At 34.6% G+C, this 13549-nt stretch overlaps 1 long non-coding RNA gene and 1 pseudogene across 1 annotated transcript; both read right to left on the minus strand.

Annotated features, from left to right (window-relative positions):
• The window catches only part of LOC111380260, an 18374-nt pseudogene extending 14307 nt beyond the window's left edge, over positions 1-4067 (minus strand).
• A 2312-nt stretch (positions 4068-6379) lies between these two features.
• On the minus strand, positions 6380-10906 carry LOC111390732. Its single transcript, XR_002701976.1, has 3 exons — positions 10840-10906; positions 10621-10709; positions 6380-6478 (listed from the first exon to the last, which is right to left on the minus strand). It is a non-coding gene; the product is annotated as an uncharacterized LOC111390732 (long non-coding RNA).
• Between the last annotated feature and the right edge of the window lie 2643 nt (positions 10907-13549).

The following is a 13549-nucleotide window of genomic DNA, read 5'->3' on the forward strand; positions in this document are numbered from 1 at the left end:
TTTATTCTTGAATTCATTGGCCAGTAGGTAATTATTGGCCACTACAGGAGGCAACGTACCGAATTGGATAGCAAGGGGCTGATTTGGATCTTCTTCATCCCTTCTGTCTCGCTCAAACCTTGATCTCCCAGAAGAAGTTTCTGGCAGTTCCTTCATTGATTCATTTGTATCGGTCTCTTCATTATTTTTGAGGATATTTTGATTTGCTACCTTGAGTAGTTTAGCCGCTTTAGGATGTGGCATTCCCTGTTGCTGCCTCATCATCCGTCCGTAGTTTCGTTGGAAACGCCTTTGTTGGGTCCTAGTCATCTCATCGAAGGGTATTGTCCTTCCTGCATTGTACTGGAATGAATGCCATACATTTGGCCGGCGAGGTTGCGACCTGAATGTTCTTCCATTATCTGCTGGCCTGAACTGCCTCTCAAAAGGCGGTCCTCTATAGAATGATGTACCTCGCCCTCTACTAGGCTGAATGTTTGGAAAGAAGGTAGGGCGATGAGGATGCTGCCATGTCCCTGGTTTCTCCGTGTTTCCATCACTTCTCTTTTACACCTTGCACACAAGACGTCTTCGTCCTTTTTTGGTTCTTTCCCTTTGATTCGTTCAAAGACGCTGGGATGTGGTCTAGGACCCTCTTCTCCATCATCTACGACCAACTTGAATTTTGGCAACTTGTTTTTAAATCCAGATGTTACCATGTTTACTCCAAGTGGCTGTGGGAAAGGATTTTCGTCCACTGCCATCTTTTTCTTATCATCGAACGTAATTCGTCCTGATTCAATGGCATCCTGCAATACATGACTGAAAATCAAGCAATTGTTAGTCAAATGTGACCATGCATAATGCACTTACAATATTTTTTACCCTTAATTTGTTCAGGGTTTGGCAATTTGTGCTTATCGCTCAACTTTATCTGCTTATCCCTATATAATTTATCGAATATAAGGTCAGCTTTGGTCACATCGAACGAGAACGTTCTAGCCTTTATGAAGATGGTCCTACTTCTCTAATAATTCTTGATCTGCCACGAAAATTATTCATATTTTATAAAATGTTGTAGATAATTTTCTAGTTATTTTTTCTTTACCTGTATTTTTTAAACTTAATCTAACTTATTTATTATGTTTTCTATTTCTTAAGTTGGTTTATTTTCTATATTATTTAATTTTTAATTTATATTTTCTATTGCTTCTGTAATTTTAAGATCTAGAAATTTTTTTTTATCTTCTATTCTAGAAATTTTGTTTAAAATAGCTGAATTTTGTTCTTTAATAAAATATAAGTTTTCACGAATTTTATTAATATCTTTCTCAATATTAAAGATTCTTTTTCCTAAAGAACTTACTTCTCCAATTAATTTATTAACCTCTTTTATTAAAAGATCCAATTTAAAAATCTAATTTGAATAATAAAAAGAATCTAATGAAAAATTTGTATGATGAAAGCTACTCCTGTTAATGAACTAGGGAAAAGCCTCATTTTATGGTAATCGGTTACATCACCACTTTGCAATGTGAATCGCCCTATGTGTTCTAGAGTAGACACCTCTCCTAGACCGGTAAGCAGTGAGAATTCTGGCACTTTGTACCCTCTAGGCCATGGATATGCTTGGTCTATCCAATCAGGATATGACTTTGTGTATGTCGGCCTAATGACGGGACACACCCCAAAAGCCATCTGATCCTGTACGATTTCCATAATCTGGTTCCTCAACATGATGTTGGGGTCATATGGAATTCCTACAGGTTGGTTAACCGGTTGATTTGCATGAGGCCTGATGTTTGGTCCTTGATTGGCAACAAAATTACCATGATTAGGGCCATTATCATTAGCCTGAACATCGATTCCCTCATTACCACGTGGAATATTCTGTCAATTGTTTAGGACATTATCTCTCACGTTTGGATTACCCCCCAAGTTAGGCATACTACTACCATTGTTTTGATTTGGCACTGTAGTACCCCCTTGGTTTGAAGTAGAGGGACCAGAAAGCGGTTCTACCCCATGATTCGGATTTAGGACCGAGGGATTATGTCCCACGATTGTCCTAGTTTGAAAGTGATTTGTAAGAGGTATAGCCGGTTGACATATTTGGCCTACTAACTTATTCATTGTTTCATTCAACGTCTTTAGTTGTTTGGCCATGTTGTCATAGTGTACATTCCCATTTTGCGTAAATCTTTCCATATTATGAATACTTCGAAGATTTACCTGTTCAACGATGTCTTGCGTGAGTTCTCCAAGTAATGCACGCATGGTTCGAGGACTCAACTCCGTCATTAGTTCGTAACGACTGTTACTGCTCTGATTCTGTCCATCTGTTCATGGAGAGGCATGCTGCTTCTCATATCGCTCGATCATAGACTGGATTCCTCCCTGACTTGCTGCTTCCTTATCGGATCTCTGAGGCATATTGTTTCCCCTTTTGTACTTTCAACACCTAACACCACTGTCCCACTGGGTGTGCCAAATTGTTTCGCGCGGGTTAGTCGCTAACAATTAAAAAGGATCAGACGATTGTGTAAGGGACAAACCTCTTGAGACAAAGTCCCAAAAAGGGGTGTTCTTTTATTGGCGATGACTTTACAATTGGAAATTAAAAACAACGGCCTCCAAGGGGCGCAAGCACATGAGTTACTGAAAGATAAGTATTTAAGTCTAAAAACTAAGGAAATGAAAATTACATGTTCTCTGTTTGAGAGTTTTGGATTCGGTCCTTTGTTCTATGTCCTTTCTCCCTTTTATACTTCATGGACGATCTCTTTGTGATCAACCGCCCTAAAAACTGCTTGATCGTTCTATAACTACCCACTTTCTTCGTAATGGCCAACTTATCATGAAAACTGCCTTTTTTAACTGCTGCCATTACTCTTCATCGTTCAACTGCTTTCGATTAAGTTCTTTGAATCGTGGAACGTGATAGGGCTGCTTTAATAACTGCTTTGATAACTGCACTTTTTGATAACCACGACGCTTTATGTTTGTTAAGACCTTGGGCGACTTGAAGGTTTGGGCGAGAATAGAGCAACAACTCTGGGCGACTGTATGACACTTCATTCGCTCAGATTCTGGGCGACTTGCAACTTGGGCGATGGCGTTACCGCGTTCTTGGGCCTCCTTATTTGGGCCTTCATCTTGATTTGTTCGATTGGGCTTCGTTCTTTGGGTTATCTGATTTGGGGATCCTCCAATTGGGCTTCACTCCTTGAGCTGTTCGATTTGGGCTGAATTTTTATGTGTCAACAACACCAATTAAGGATAAACTGAGGAAATGAAATTTTAGGTGGATGGAGCATGTCATGAGTAGATACAGAGAAAAATCTAGCTCACAAGTCTGATAAAATATTAGTAAAGCAGATGGAAAGGTGAGGTAGACCAAACTTAAAAGATATGATTTTATTGGACCTTTTATAGAAGTAGTGCTTATCAACCTGAGTGGCGAAAAATGATTCTTTTATCAAGCCAAGTTTATAAAAGACAGTTCTTAAATTGTCATTGCTGATTATGGTTATTCTTACTAGTATCGTTAGATTAGCAATATAAAGATTTCAACTTACATCGACAGCATCAGTACCCTTGTCCATAAGATCAATCTTCATTAGAACTCCAAATGTTCTCTCTCCTGGAACAAAATCATCACAAAGCCACCAAACAGTGGAAACAAAACTAATAATCACTAAGTGGGAACGTGATAACAGACTAATAAATGTAAACACTAAAACATGCTGACTGTGAATCGCAATAACATTCAATAAGACACTATCTCATGCCCCCCACACAGTTTGACAAATGTCATACCTTTCAGGTCTACTTCACGAGAAATCTTGATTGCATCTGATGTTACGAGATCTTGGTTGGCAGGAGAAATCGCCAAAATAATACAGTTTGGCTTAAGTAAATTATTTTAACCAGAAAATATAATTTAAATAAACTCATCTTAAACTAAAGTCTAGAAGTAATAGCTTAGCAGTCTATTACAATTGGAAGTTCTCAATAACGTTCACAAATTTTATGGTCAAAGCAACCTCAAAATTGTAGAATACCTTCTCAATATAACTCCGGACCATGTTCTCAATATCGTGCACAATGCTTTCAGGTTGACCCTCTATGATAAACCAGCAATAAACCAATCAGGTTGTGTGATAAAGGGAAGTGTGACAGAAAAGATTAAACACAAAAAGTAGGGGATGCAAAACTGACCAACAGCTACTTTTGTAAGTCCAGGAAGATCGATCGGTGTCAAATTCACAACGACAACAATCAGAAATGAACAAATTACTCACTGCACTCAAAATATAAAACGCGGGAATACAGTTACATCACATTCATTCAACTCATATGGTAAAAGGCAACCAGAAATGGACAACAGAACTTTGTTCGTTATCTGTGTACAAAACTAAGTAAGCCAAAAAGTAAAATCAATAAATAGAATAAAAAATAAGAATAAGAGAACAACTGCAACTTCAAAACACAATCCATAGTCAAAACCAAGACCATTAACATAACTATTTAATAAACGACAATCAAATGTCCCTGACATACATGGCTTTTCTCCAGAAACTTTCTTTAGTTATTCACTTGCTTTATGCATGCTGGATGTCACACACAATTTACATGTCTTGCACAGAACTCTTATTGTAACATCCCAAATTTTTACTGCTAATTAAATTTAAATTTAGGACTTGATTGCACCGTTATTAAAGTTAAATGACCTTGTCGATTATTGGTCTAGTCTAATGACCTTATTAATTATTAACCGATAGTTGAGGACCTAAGTAGAAAGTTATTTTGGAAATTAGATGAAACCATGCATAAAACATATGTAAATATGTTAATTGGTCTTGATTAATGATGATTTATTGACCACACGCATGATTCACACCACATTTCAAGCCAATGTAATTGATTTGATCATGTAAATAAAGGAAATTGATTTGACTACATGCGTTATTTACACCAAGTTTTAAACTAAATGAATTGATTTGACCACATGATTTAAGCTATTGATTTTATCATTTTCATGACAACACACCATTTAAGCATTGACCATGCCTAACATCTAGTTATTTCCTTTCACTTTTCTACACATGATTAAGAATTTTCACTATAAATAGGAGACAAACCCAACACTAAATTACCCCACAACAACTATTTACACACTTTCCCTCTCTACCTTTATAACTTTGTCTCTCCACTTCCTCTATTTCTCTTCTACAATCACACGCTCAAGGATCACTTTTTAACAATAACTCATTTTATCATTTTGGATTGTCCAATAAAAAATGGTAAGTTGTACTTTATGTTTATGGCGGTTAATGTTTATGTATGTAACATTTCTACGGTTATGTTATGTTTGGTCCATGTTACGTATGTTTTATTAAGAACGAACCAGAGTTCAGTAACGCTACGCACGAGAATTTAGCACCATATAAGTTCGGTCTAATTTTCGTGTCTTCCTATGTAAGTTATGAATTTTTCGTAGAAATACACATATGAATTCATTATCCATGCACGCTTATCGAGAATTATTCTCACCCCATTATGTTTATACTTTTAGATAATTGACGATTCGAGGCGGTTGACACGGAGATGGCTTATGATGGCAATAGTTTCAATAATAAAATTATTAAGTTATCAAACTATCATTTCATTTGATTTTAAATGTTTTAAAATATTTCTCGTTCCAAATTAATTTATTAAATTCATTATATTATTTTAATTTTGGTAAGTGCTTAAATAATTTATATGATTATGTTGAATATTCTTTAAATTAGTTTATTTTAGTGATACTCGAACCATTAAGGATTCGGGTCGTCACACACTTATTATTGTTATCCATTAATTTATTTTTATTTTTCTTGGAAGTGTGGAAGAAAGGGACGGAGTTTTATCCGCTGCTAATCAGGGGCGGACCTAGCAGTTTTGGGTTGTGGGGTCAAAAATTTAATACATCGTATTTTTTGCTATGATCAATCATTTCATACACCATAAAAAGTGAAAAATTAGGCCATGAATGCTTAGAAATGATATTAAAAATGCAATATTTCATTTTTCATTTAGTATGTATTAAAGTGGGTTGAAAACGAGTTAAAACAACCATTTTTTGAATGGAAAAAAAAAAAAAAAAGACCCAAAAATTTTGTGGGGTCATCTGACCCCACATGACCCCATGTGGGTCCGCCCCTGCTGCTAATATATTATACCGTACGTATTGCCATTGCTTTGTCAGAATCATTTTTCATCTTATTTCTGCTCTACTACAACCAAAATGGGAGAAATTGATATTCTCAGATTTCATAATATTGTCAGAAACTATTTTAAACAGGGAATTGAATCTGCAAAATGAAAAATGACCAATAATCCTTCCCCGCCTCACCATTAGGGGAATAAATACTGAGATATATTGGAACACTATAAATTTGTTTGCCATGTCCTGTTTCTCAATCAGTCTCATCAGAGATCTCTTTTTTCACAGCAGCTGCACAGAATATACTAGAAATTAGTCTCCAAAATGAAGATAAAAGAAATGATGAAATATAGTTGCAAAAAATTTTGGATCTCTCAAGATTGACACATTTATCCATCATCATACATGATTTTATTTCTTGATTGTTTGACACTAGGGTCTACATAGAATTTAGAGAAAAGGATTTAAAATTTTTAATTTGTTATCAGTTATTTTAATTATGTTATTAGCTAAAAGAGCTTATATCCTCCATTGATAATGATAAAAGTATATATCACAAAAAAACTTAGGTAGTGGTTGGTTTACATTTTCATTTTCAAAACGATTTTTAGTTTTCCTCGAAAACGGCCGTTTTTCGCGTTTTGAGCATTTTCGACATTTATAACCTAAGAAGCACCGACACGGATACGAGTGTCCGACACGTGATTTTTTAAAAAAGTTCCGACACGACACATCGCCGACACGTTGATTAAAAAATTTTTTGTTTATTTTAATTTTATAGTCTAAAGTATTAATTTTTTGTACTTATTGAATCATATATATAATGATAAATAGAAATCAAACTTGACATTAAATTCATCAATGTTTCTTAATGACATAAGTTCAAAAAGTAAAAATGAAATTAATTACATCATTTCATCTTGAATCTCTTCAACATCTTCATCTCCATCAGCAAATACCATCGCCTCCAATTCTGGTTCGTCTAGAGATAAATTAGCGACTTCAAGCACACCAATATCTTCAAATGTATCAAATGCATCTCTACCGATATCCCACATTTTAGTCTCTCCTTGTGAGTATTGCGTACTCCTCCTTGACAAGAGACGAAGATTCCTATGGACGAAAACCAAATCTTCCGTACGTTTTGGATTTAGCTTATTTCGTTTAAGAGAGTGCAAAAAGGAATAAGTACTCCAATTTCGCTCACAACACGATGAAGAAGAAGGTTGCCCCAATAATTTCAAAACATAACTTTGAAGCATAGGTGTGCAAGCACCATAAATAACCCACCAAGTCTTTGGGTCCAAGCGGTAACGATCATGGATGGATTCAAAATCACCAAAGTCATCTTCCATAGTTGAGAATTTGGCATACTCCTTATTCACCATAATACGCTCTTCATTTGACAAGTACCTCTTAAAACATTTTATTCTTTCTCTTGAAATCTCTACATCTCTATGTGGAGCAAGTCGAGTGGGATCCTCATTAAGCCATTCCTCGCTATAGTACCTAAACAAGAGGGGGGGAAAATGACAATTCATTCAATAACTAACTAAACATATTAAATATTATGATAATGTAAATAAACATTAAATGTATGAATTAGATTTAAAAATTACCTTGGATTTAGAGAATGAGACAAACAATGAAGTGGAGTGTTATTTTTGTTCCAACGATCTACAAGTATCCGATGAACAACATTGTAGAATGATGATTCCTCTTCTTGAACTTTTTTCTCATTCCTATAAATTATTCCTCTCACTTTCTCAATCATTGTATCCCACATGTCGTAAATCAAGTGAAGGCAAGGTTTATCCGTATCACAAAATCTAAGCATGTCATAAATGGGAGAAGTGAAGGAAAGAACATAACTTATAGAGTCCCACCAAAGATCATCAAACACTTTCAATTTTACAAAACTTGCCTTCGTCATGTCATCTTCTCGATAAAGTGACCATTTTTCACTAATAACCAAAGCTTGAAGACCACGTCGAATAAGCTTAAATCTCATTAACATGACAATAATAGAAGCAAATCGTGTCTCCGCTACGGAAAGCAACTTCAAAGGCACAAATTCATTAAACATTCTAGTCTCATGGAATGGTTCATGATAAAATTTTTTATAATCATTACATCATCATGAAGATTAGTAATCCAATTGCATTCCTCATATGTAATCAAATTATTTTCAACATTCTTTGCGGCACAAATGTTCTTCAAAGCAAGATTTAGTATGTGTACAACACATGGTGTCCAAAAAATATGAGGATACTCCAATTCAATTATTTGTCTAGCACCTTTACAATTTGGAGCATTATCGGTTATTACTTGAACCACCTTTTGATGACCAATTTCATTTATAACCTCCTTCATCAAGTTAGCAATAAAATATTTATCTTTTGTTTCACCGGAACAATCAACCGCTTTTAAAAACATTGGTCCACTCTCGGTCACCGCCATAAAATTAATTAGTGGCCTTCTTTGTGGATCACTCCATCCATCACTCACAATGGTAACTCCTTTTTCCACCCATGTGCCTTTAATTGGATTTAATGATCTTTCCACATTTTTTTTCTCTTTTTGAAGAAGAGTAGTTCTCAGCTTGTAACCGGGAGGCAAATATCCCCGAAATTCGACTATTGGAAGCAAGAGTATAAGAACTAATGTAATATGGATTTCTTGCAAGAGTAAAAGGCAAACCACTTGAATAAAACATTCTAGCAATTTCGGAATTAAATTGGTCACGTGTTGTCACATTAAAAGCATTTTCTATTGCACTATTCTTTCTTTTCCTTTCCTCCAAACATAACAATCCTTAGAACCCATATTATTCGATGGCAGTGGCACTCTTTTCCCCGCCTTAGTTTGCATTCTCAACTTGACTTCATCTTCCATTTTTTGCATTTCACATATATCTTTCATAGTTACTTTTCCACAAGCCCCAATTCCATAGACTTGTAATTTTAACAAATGTGCTTTCACTCTTGTGTAAGAACTTGTCTTAGTTGCATTACAAAAATTACATTGCCAAAGAATGTTACTACCCTTTTCATTAAATTTATCAAGTTTTGTAATATATTTCCAAAGAGGTTTAGACAAATCATCATCCATAGCATTATCACTCATAACTTCAAAAGAAAAATAATTTTAAATACTTAAGTAAAATAGGAGTGATATTACCCGAAACTTGAAAAAATATCTTCTTCTTGATCTTGCAAATGATTTTTCAAATGTGGATTGATGAAATTTTTGAAAAAGATGAAATAACAAAAAAAAAACTTGGATGTTCTGAGATTTTCTTTCAATTTTCGCAAGTTACTGTGACTAAGGAAGAAAATGTATGTGTTGTTATATAAGTTTGATTTGTTGTTGAAGGGTTACATGGTACAAATTGATCAAACAAAATATTGTACATTATTTTATAAAGAATTATAGCCATTGAAAAATACAAAAGGTGCACTAAAGGAGAAAATTTACAGTGGTGGGCCCACAAATTAAAATTTGTATTGGTAAAGTATGACTTTTCATTTCAGCCGTCTCTTCATCTTCTCTTCTCTCTTTTTTTCTTTCTTTCTCTAAGAATCAACCAGCTACCAGGTTCTTCTTCTTCTTCTTTCTTTTCTTCTTTCCTTCGCGATTTTCTTTCCTTCCACTGGTTTCATTTTTCGGCCCACCAAAGCCTCACATGACTCTGACACGCGTCGACGACGTGTCGGACACGTATCGGTGTCCGACTCGTGTTGGACATCGGTACGTCGTCGCCAGGAGCGTGTCGGTGCTTCCTAGTTTATAACTGAAAACGATAAAAAGTCGTTTTACGTTTTCAGTTATAAATTTTAACTCGTTTTCGAAAATACGTTTTCGAAAACGACGGAACAAAAGCGTTTTTCACGTTTTCAAAAACGGAAAATAGAAAATGGGCCAAAAATGACAAACCAACCACGGCCTTATATTTGTTGTAACAAAGGAAAAATAAAATTCCACACTTTATCTATGAGAAAACACAATAATAATAATAATAATAATAATAATAATAATAATAATAATAATAATAATAATAATAATAATAATAATAAATAGCCCTTGTTTGGCTACCATTTATAAATTGTTTATAATCAATGAAATCACTTTTTGTTCACATATTTTGTATGACTCATAAATACTACACACTTATCCACCAATTATTTTGAACTGTTATTAATTTTAACCGTTTATAAACAATTCTCAAACATACTTTTAATCTCTTATACTGTTCTTTTGTCAACAAAAATTGAAAGAAGAAAAGCTTCCACCGCCAGCGATCATGTTTTTCACAAGATTTATCATTACTGGAATACAGGCGATATCTATGGCTGGATACGAAAGCAAAGTTCCAGACAATGAAATTACACAATAAATACATTAAAAGAAAATTATCACCAAAATCAGTGAACCTTTTTCTTGGAATGTCCAAATTCAGCATATTCTCTACCTTCATCAATGCGATGAAGCTGTAGGACAATGGGACGTCAAGTAACAATGCCTGCATATTTTGCATAAAAATTAATCATGATATCTTCAACCATTCACGTAACGGCAAGCTAATCTACCAAAAAAAAAAGGTAACTAGAAACAGAATGGGCAGCAGCTAAAATATTGAGGTAACTAGTTACCAGATCCACGAGGCAAAAAGTCCTTTCCAACAATGCTTTCAAGTACTGATGATTTTCCAGAACTCTACAAACCAAATAAAAATGAAATCAGTTTCCACAAAATGCTAAATGACTTGTCAAAGACATCTTTCAAAAGCAAACAGTTACTATTATCCCGAGCAAAGATGTTGAAAGAGGTCATAAATAAAGTGATCTGTATTAATATTCACATTTCACAATACACCCAATGAGGTTTCAAAAAGGATGAAATCCATGGAGATCACACCATAAAATCAATTCTATGTGCCCTTATCATCCTATCAATATCAACTGTGAAATAATCTTGAACTCTCAGAGGGGCCTTCATTTGCATCTAAAAGTAATCTTCTACAAATTAAATTACTTTAACTTTTGTATGAGCTCGAAGTCCTAACACAGCTTTCAACCTAGTAATAATTTGTCAATATTAAATTAGTGGATGCAAATTAAAAAACTTAAATTAAATGATACCTAGTAACAATTTCAGAAACAATGATATATTGTATACAACAAGAAAAGAAAACAAGTGTTGATTGAAAATGCATAATGAAGATCTACATACACTACAACTATGATGAAGAAAAAATAAGAAAAATTAGATGATTCTTAGCTAATACAAATCAATATAAAAATATTATTATTATTATTATTATTATTATTTTATTTTATTTTTTTTGAAATAGGATAACATTTACAGAAATGAACTAAGAAATTAATGAAATTCCCAAACCTGACCACCGACGAACGCTACAGATGACAACGCATCCCAGAGAGTAGGCAACGCATTATCTTCTCCATTATCTCCGAGTGCAGTGCAACTATGCGAACTCTTTTCTGTTCAACAAAGATATCAAACTTTCCATTACCGATCCTTTTTGGAAATCAACCCCGAGTAAAAAATGAGCGACTTGACTCGGCAATCATCAGACTACTATAAATCCACCAACTGCGGTCCGCTCTCCTTAAATATATGGAGATTGATCGAGATAATCTAGAGGGAGAGAGTATGCAGGGTAGCAATTGAATCAGAAAGAAGAATTTGGAAATGTAGAACCGCGGGCGCGGGGATGTCGGGAGGGGATTTTTAAAATTGACTTAGTCAAATCACAATATTACGAAAATCATCTATCCAATGCTAAAAAACAAAAATACACTTAAATACATTATACAATTATAAAAGTTGGTTTTTGTAAATGACATCAATACCCTTTTACTTAACAAATAAAAATCAAACACTTCCTACTTTTCTTATTTATTTACTCCAACACAGATAAATAAAACACTCTCATCCTTCATCTGCTTCAGCTGCAGAAACTAAAAAATTTATCAAAATCAGATGCCGAAAAATTTGTGGACATCAATCTCGTCGGTTCGGTAAGTTTATATACGCAAATTTAATCTTGTTTTCATTAAATTATTGTATGTTTAAATCAATAAATTATATTTCGACATTTAACGGTAATGTAGATAAAAAAAATTAATAAATTCGTAATTTTTTTAAGTATTCGACTAGAAAAAATTCATCTGCATATACATTGTCGGAATGGCCCGACGCGTGCCGATGATTTGACTGTTTGATCTGTTTGATCGACTGTTTGGCCGGCTGTTTAACAGTCTATTTAAACAACCGGTTATTTGGCCGGCTGTTTGTCAACTATTTTCTTTCCCCCCCCCTTTTTGTGTTATTTTTATTGCCGTTGATATTTTTCTTGTAATTAAAAATTCTGTTTTGACATGCAGATATGGTTCTAGTCTCAGTTTGTTACTTTGATGATTTCGAATTGGATGAAAGAAATCAATGTGTATGAAAATGGACAAGTGCTAAACGTGGTGGTATCGCAATTTTCATATCATCAGATACATCGTATGTAGAACTCTATAATGATTTACAGAACAAGTTGAATGTTGATCCTTCTCAGTACAACATGAAATTTAAATTTAAATTCAGCGAGCTTGCATCAGTTTCGATTCCACCTATAATGATTTCTTTTGTTGATGAGGTGAATTATCTGATTGAATTGAACAATAAGCACACGACTCCTCTTTGCGTGACTTTAGTAAGGAAAGATATCATCGAAGATGAACAAGTAGACTCGGAAGGTAGGGATCACAATGCTAATGATTTTTGGGATACGGTGAAAATAGTTCGTGAAGATGATGTGGTTATTCAAGAGATAGTTGCACATAGAATCCCCTCCGTAACTCGTGACAACGAGAATGAAAACACAAATACTTTTCAAATGAGGACTTGATTACTTTATCCTGGCAGAGACATGAGTGGGGTGGGACCTCGGGGCCTAGATCGAGTGCATCGTCCTCTAACTCCTCACATTTGGTTCCTGATAATGAGAATTTGTATGTCGAGCAACTATTTGAAACGAATAAAGATTTGCAAGAAGCCGCGCACCTAATTGCACTGAAATACAACTTTGAGTTTAGAGTGAAAAAATCGAATAGGTCGTTGTTGACACTATCATGCGTAGATGATAGTTGCAGTTGGCATTTGCAAGCGATGAAAATGGACACGAATGAGTGCTTCGTAATTCACAAATATACACGAGAACATACTTGTGAAGTGGGAGTTTGTCGCAATGATCACAGGCAAGCCCGAGCTTGGTTTATTGGTCAACAGATAATTCACAAGTATCAGGATCCACGGACAATATACAGACCATCGGACATCATTAACGAC

The sequence above is a fragment of the Olea europaea genome, chromosome 3, assembly GCF_002742605.1.
Source record: "Olea europaea var. sylvestris chromosome 3, O_europaea_v1, whole genome shotgun sequence".
Lineage (NCBI taxonomy): Eukaryota > Viridiplantae > Streptophyta > Magnoliopsida > Lamiales > Oleaceae > Olea > Olea europaea.